We start from the raw sequence: 6,472 nt of genomic DNA, 5'->3' as shown, positions 1-6,472 counted from the left end.
TAAAGTCCATAGTTTACATAAGGGTTCACCCTTTCAGTTGAACATTCTATGGATTTTGAAAAATAAAGGGTACCTGGATGGCTCGGTCAGTTCGTCAGACTCTTGATTTCAGCTCAGGTCATGATCTCATGGTTCATGGGACTGAGCCTAAATTGGGCTCTGCACTGACAGCATAGAGCCGGCTTGGGATTCTCTCTCCGTCTCTCTCTCCCCCTCCCTTGCTCATGTTCTCTCTCTCTCTCAAAATAAATAAACATTAAAATAAAGAAAAATACATAATGTAATGCATCTACCACTGCAGTATCATACAGAATTTCATTGTTTTAAAACTCTCTTGAGCTTGATATATTCATCCCCCCTCCCTTTTTCTGAACTGATGGCAATCATTACTCTTTTTACTGAATTTGCCTTTTCCTGAATGTCATATGCATGGAATCCTATGGTATGTAGCCTTTCAGATTAGCTTCTTCCATTTCCATTTAAGTTTCCTCCATGTCTTTTCATGATTGATCTCATTTCTTTTTATTGCTGAATAATACTCCATTGTACACATGTAGCAGAGCTATCCATTTATCTATTAAATGATATCTTGGTTGCTTTCAAGTTTGGGCAATGATGAATAAAGTTTCTATAAGCATTAATGTGCAGGATTTTGTGTGGCTATAACTTTCCAACTCATTTAAATAAATAAGGAGTGTGATTGCTGAATTGTATGGTAAAAGTATATTTAGCTTGTAAGAAACTTAGACTTTAGGTTTAGTGGGAAAAAATATATATGAACAGACACCTCACCAAAGAAGGCATATACATATACATAAGCATTGAACGATGTTCCACATCATATGTCATTAAAATAATGAGATACCACTGCACACCTATTGGCTATAGTAATGTCCCAAGCATGGTCACATCAGTATCAATGTCAAAGCATGCTCAGATTTCTGGATTAGTGCTACTTTTCCCACCACTCTCTTATATTCCAGAAGGGTCTCACAGTCAGCGGGTAACTCTCCCCTCCCCATGCCCACCAAACCCTGGTAAATCTGAAGTGCCTTTTTACAGCCCTTCCTTCTTGGCCCCCTTCTTCTGGGAGGCAATCAAGACGTTTAAAGGTCTTTTGGACCTTTTTCTTCTTCTCATCACTCATCTTGTTCTTCTCAATCAGCTTGGTGATCTGGGTCATTTCTACTGCTGGGAAGTCCTCACCTTGGTCTAAGGCCTTTCCCCACGATCTTTGGGTATTTCTCTGCCCACTTCTCAGTCTCCTTCACACTTGTGAGTTTGTCGTGCCCCTGCTTAAAGAGGGAAGGTTGGGCCTCCATGCTTGAGGCCCTGATAAACTCCCCAGCAAGGGTGCCATATGCAGGTAGACAACCAGGTATACCTAGGCAGACTCCTTGCCCTTTTAGCCAGCATTAGATATTCCAACCTTAACTGCCTCACCATGGTGAGGGTGATGGTTTCTCAAAGTCCCCATCCTGGAAGAGGTAGAAGACTTAGTAGTTCACTTTGCCAGATTGTATTTCTCACTCAGATCCACATTCAGCTTATCACCATTATCTGAGATCCTTACCTCTGCCACCAAGAGATCAACACTGGAGGCTGAGTTTTCAGCCAAACTCTTGAACTCGTCTTGCTGCTCACTATAGGGATACTGGGTGTTCACTAAGATGAATTTACTTTTGGTAATGACCTTGTAGAAAGTGACTGTATCCAGGGGAAGGGCACCCTTGGTGTGCAGGCTGATGTCTTCATGCAGAGCAGAGAGGAGCAGGAGTGACAGGAGAAGGGAAAACAGTGGGGAAGAGAGAAAAGCAGGGAGGGGTGGGGAGTGGGAGAGGGGCATGCCAACAGCCATAAAGTGGGATTCTGGCAGTAGGAGCTAGGAGGAGGAAGGCTGTAGTGGGAAAAACTCAGACAACCAGGGCCAGGTCAGATGTGCATGTGTACCTCTGTTCATATATTTTGCCATTTTTAATTGTTTTGTTTTTGTTGTTGAATCTTAATTGTTCTTTGTGTGCTTTGGGTACAAGTCATTTATCTAATATGTATTTTTCAAATATTTCCTTCCAGTTTGTGGCTTGCCTTTACATTCTCTTAACAGAATCTTTTGCAGAACAGAAGTTTTAATTTTAATGAAGTCCAACTTAGCAATTTTTTCTTTCTTAGACCATGATTTGGTGTTATATCTAAGAAGTAATCACCAGGGCATCAGACAGATTTGGTTTAGGATCTGACTACCCACTTACTTGTTATGCTTTGTGACCTCAGGTAAGTCCAGAAACTTTTGTTTTCACAAAGGTAAAATAAAATACTTGTTCAATCCAAGATGAAATAATGTATGAAAATCTCTAAAACTAAAACAAAATATGTGGGGGGGGGGGGAGAACTCATCACCAAAGCAAAGGTTACCTAGATTCTCTACATTATCTTCCAGAAGTTTTACAGTTTGTGTTTGACTTCTATATCTGTGATCAATTTTCAATTAACTTTTGTGACAGGAATAAGGTCTTTGTCTAGATTCATTTCTTTTTGCATGTGGTTGTTCAGTTATTCCAGCATCATTTACTGAAAAGAGTATCCTTTATCCATTTAATTGCCTTTGCATCTTAGTCAAAGATCAGTTGACGATATTTGTGTGGCTCTTTTTTGGGGTTCTCTGTTGTATTCCACTGTTCTCTTGTTTATTCTTTTACCAATATCACATTGTGTTTATTATTGTAGGTTTATTTTTTTATTTTTTATAATATGAAATTTATAATCAAATTGGTTTCCATACAACACCCAGTGCTCATCCCAAAAGGTGCCCTCCTCAATACCCATCACCCACCCTCCCCTCACTCCCACCTTCCATCAACCCTCAGGTTGTTCTCAGTTTTTAAGAGACTCTTATGTTTTGGCTCCTGCCCTCTCTAACCTCTTTTTTTTTTCTCCTTCCCTTCCCCCATGGTCTTCTTTTAAGTTTCTCAGGATCCACATAAGAGTGAAAACATGGTATCTGTCTTTCTCTGTGTGACTTATTTCACTTAGCATAACACTCTCCAGTTCCATCCATGTTGCTACAAAAGGCCATATTTCATTCTTTCCCATTGTCAAGTAGTATTTCATTCTGTATATAAATCAAAATTTCTTTATCGAATCATCAGTTGATGGACATTTAGGCTATTTCCATAATTTCACTATTGTTAAAAGTGCTGCTATAAACAATGGGGTACAGACGGATCCTGGGAAGATGGAGGCGTAGGAGGATGCTGGGCTCACCGTGCGTCCTGCTGATCACATAGATTCCACCTACACCTGCCTAAATAACCCAGAAAACCACCATAAGACTAGCAGAATGGAGTCTCCAGGGCCAAGCGCAGATGAGAGGCCCACAGAAGAAGGTAGGAAGGGTGGTGAGGCAGTGTGTGCTCCACGAACTGGCGGGAGGGAGCCGGGGTGGAGGGGCGGCCTGCCGGCCAAGCAGAGCTCCCAAGTCTGGCTGGCAAAAGCAGAGGGGCCGGACGGAGTGTGTTCTGACTGCAAGCGGGACTTGACATCTGGAAGGTTATAAGTTAACAGCTCTGCTCAGAGAGCGGGAGGGCTGGAGAACAATGGGAGGGAGAGTTGTTGAGCCCCAGATGACAAAGCTCAGCTTGGTGGGGAAAAAAGGCACTCGCCAGCGCCATCTCCGTCTCCCATCCGGCAGCCAAAATCCAAAAGGGAACCAGTTCCTGCCAGGGAACTTGCTTGCACTGCACAACACCCAACGCTGTGCTTCTGCAGATCCATCCCTCCAGTGGGTCTGACTCCCTCCCAGTGCCGCAAGGACCCTCCCGAAGCGGATCTCCAAAGGAAAAGCCAGCTGAGCCTGCCCCTCCTGCCCCCGTGCACCTTGCCTACCCACCCCAGCTAATACGCCAGATTAGCTGTGTGCAATAAGCCCAGATGGGTCACACCACCCCACAGTGAATCCTGCCCCTAGGAGAGGGGAAGAGAAGGCACACACCAGTTTGACTGTGGCCCCAGAGGTGGGCTGGGGGCAGACATCAGGTCTGAACTGCGGCCCTGCCCACCAACCAAGTTATTAAAGACAGCAAAGGGAAAGTGCCCGGCAGTTCCCCACAACTCCAGGGACTATCGAAAATGACGAAACGGAAGAATTTCCCTCAGAAAAGCATCCAGGAAATAACAGCTAACGAACTGCTCAAAAACGATTTAAATAATATAACAGAAAGTGAATTTAGAATAATAGTCAGAAAATTAATCGCTGGGCTCGAAAACAGTATAAAGGACAACAGAGAATCTATTGCTCCAGAGATCAAGGGACTAAGGAACAGCCAGGAGGAGCTAAAAAAGGCTATCAATGAGCTGCAAAATAAAATGGAGACAACCACGGCTCAGATTGAAGAGGCAGAGGAGAGAATAGGTGAACTAGAAGATAAAATTATGGAAAAAGAAGAAGTTGAGAAAAAGAGAGATAAAAATATCCAGGAGTATGAGGGGAAAATTAGAGAACTAAGTGATGCACTAAAGAGAAATAATCTACACATAATTGGTATTCCAGAGGAGGAAGAGAGAGGGAAAGGTGCTGAAGGGGTACTTGAAGAAATAATAGCTGAGAAATTCCCAGATCTGGGGAAGGAAAAAGGCATTGAAATCCAAGAGGCACAGAGAACTCCCTTCAGACATAACTTGAATCGATCTTCTGCACAACATATCATAGTGAAACTGGGAAATACAAGGACAAAGAGAAAATTCTGAAAGCAGCTAGAGATAAACGTGCTCTAACTTATAAAGGGAAGACTATAAGACTCGTGACCGATCTCTCTACTGAAACTTGGCAGACCAGAAAGGAATGGCAGGAGATCTTCAATGTGATGAACAGAAAAAAATATGCAGTCAAGAATCCTTTATCCAGCAAGTCTGTCATTCAGAATCGAAGGAGAGATAAAGGTCTTTCCAAACAAACAAAAACTGAAGGAATTCGTCACCACTAAACCAGCCTTACAAGAGACCCTAAGGGGAATCCTGTGAGACAAAGTACCAGAGACATCGCTACAAGCATGAAACCTATGGATATCACAATGACTCTAAACCCATATCTTTCTATAATAACACTGAATGTAAATGGACTAAATGCGCCAACCAAAAGATATAGGGTATCAGAATGGATAAAAAAAGAAGACCCATCTATTTGCTATCTACAAGAGACTCATTTTAGACCTGAGGACACCTTTAGATTGAGAGTGAGGGGATGGAGAACTATTTATCATGCCACTGAAAGTCAAAAGAAAGCTGGAGTAGCCATACTTATATCAGACAAACTAGACTTTAAATTAAAGGCTGTAACAAGAGATGAAGAAGGGCATTATATAATAATCACAGGGTCTATCCATCAGGAAGAGCTAACAATTATAAATGTCTATGCGCCGAATACAGGAGCCCTCAAATACATAAAAGAGTTACTCACAAACATAAGCAACCTTATTGATAAGAATGTGGTAATTGCAGGGGACTTTAACACTCCACTTACAGAAATGGATAGATCATCGAGACACACGGTCAATAAAGAAACAAGGGCCTTGAATGATACATTGGATCAGATGGACTTGACAGGTATATTTAGAACTCTGCATCCCAAAGCAACAGAATATACTTTCTTCTCGAGTGCACATGGAACATTCTCCAAGTTAGATCACATACTGGGTCACAAAACAGCCCTTCATAAGTATACAAGAATTGAGATCATACCGTGCACACTTTTGGGCCACAATGCTATGAAGCTTGAAATCAACCACAGGAAAAAGCCTGGAAAACTTCCAAAAGCATGGAGGTTAAAGAACACCCTACGAAAGAATGAGTGGGTCAAGCAGGCAATTAGAGAAGAAATTAAAAAATATATGGAAACAAATGAAAATGAAAATACAACAATCCAAACGCTTTGGGATGCAGTGAAGGTAGTCCTGAGAGGAAAATACATTGCAATCCAGGCCTATTGCAAGAAACAATTAAAGTCCCAAATACAAAACCTAACAGCACACCCAAAGGAAATAGAAGCAGAACAGCAAACTCAGCCTAAACCCAGCAGAAGAAGAGAAATAATAAAGATCAGAGCAGAAATAAACAACATAGAATCTAAACAACTGTGAGCAGATCAATGAAACCAAGAGTTGGTTTTTTGAAAAAATAAACAAAATTGATAAACCTCTAGCCATGTTTCTCAAAAAGAAAAGGTAGAGGACCAAATAGATGAAATCATGAATGAAAATGGACTTATTACAACCAATCCCTCGGAAATACAAGCAATTATCAGGGAATACTATGAAAAACTATATGCCAACAAACTGGAAAACCTGGAAGAAATGGACAAATTCTTAAACACCCACATGCTTCCAAAACTCAATCAGGAGGAAATAGAAAGCTTGAACAGACCCATAACCAGCGAAGAAATTGAAGCAGTCATCAAAAATCTCCCAACAAATAAGAGTCC

At 41.6% G+C, this 6,472-nt stretch overlaps 1 pseudogene; it reads right to left on the bottom strand.

The window, feature by feature from the left end:
- Window positions 1-1,056: 1,056 nt before the first annotated feature.
- LOC123594357 lies at window positions 1,057-1,846 on the bottom strand (annotated as a pseudogene).
- Window positions 1,847-6,472: the final 4,626 nt, after the last annotated feature.

The sequence above is a fragment of the Leopardus geoffroyi genome, chromosome X (assembly GCF_018350155.1).
Source record: "Leopardus geoffroyi isolate Oge1 chromosome X, O.geoffroyi_Oge1_pat1.0, whole genome shotgun sequence".
NCBI classification, from domain to species: domain Eukaryota; kingdom Metazoa; phylum Chordata; class Mammalia; order Carnivora; family Felidae; genus Leopardus; species Leopardus geoffroyi.
The sequence above is the reverse complement of the archived record's forward strand: the minus strand, read 5'-3'. Positions and strand labels throughout refer to the sequence as shown.